Source organism: Procambarus clarkii, chromosome 66, assembly GCF_040958095.1.
Source record: "Procambarus clarkii isolate CNS0578487 chromosome 66, FALCON_Pclarkii_2.0, whole genome shotgun sequence".
Classification (NCBI taxonomy): Eukaryota; Metazoa; Arthropoda; class Malacostraca; order Decapoda; family Cambaridae; genus Procambarus; species Procambarus clarkii.
The window spans coordinates 254,207-255,000 of record NC_091215.1 but is presented as its reverse complement, the minus strand read 5'-3'; positions in this window follow the sequence as shown (position 1 = coordinate 255,000).

Sequence of the window (794 nt, the reverse complement as noted above, 5' to 3'; positions counted from 1 at the left end):
GTGATAAGTTAGAGGGAGGAACACGTAAAACACAAAGTATGAACAATGAAACTTTAATATGTTTTCTTTAAACATAAATGAAAATAAAGACAAATCTCGGGGAGTTAAAATTCAATGAAAATAATAAAAAACTGCAAAGAAAATGTGAAACACAATAATACAATGTTAAAATGGTGCTGAGAATATCGGCTATGGCTGAAACCTTCCTTCGTATATGAGCTAATGAGCTAGTATGCCAGAGAGAGATGTCAACGCTAAGAGCACAAGGAATATTCTGAAGTTGATAGCTGGTCAGGCTCAGACGTCGACTCGGGTAGCGGGCGAGTCACCAATCCAGAGCAGGCAGGCGGGTGAAGGGTAGTTAGCTGGTTTGATGACGAGCCGGCGTGGAGGGTGTGTGGAGTGGGGGGATCTGGGTACGCTTTGCCTCCTGGTCAAAACGTTTTGTGCTACTGGTGATGTATCTTGAATGTAGCATCTTATACTTGTATCTTTGGCGTAACTTGATGTAGGGAAGAGCAGGCTCAATCTCTCTTGAAAGAGATTATCGTCACAACATATATATACATATATATTTTATTTTATATCCTGCGATTATATAACGTTTATATATATATATATATATATATATATATATATATATATATATATATATATATATATATATATATATATATTATATATATATATATATATATATATATATATATATATATATATATATATATATATATATATATATATATATATGTATTATATATAAATATATATAAATATAGGATATACATGGGTTG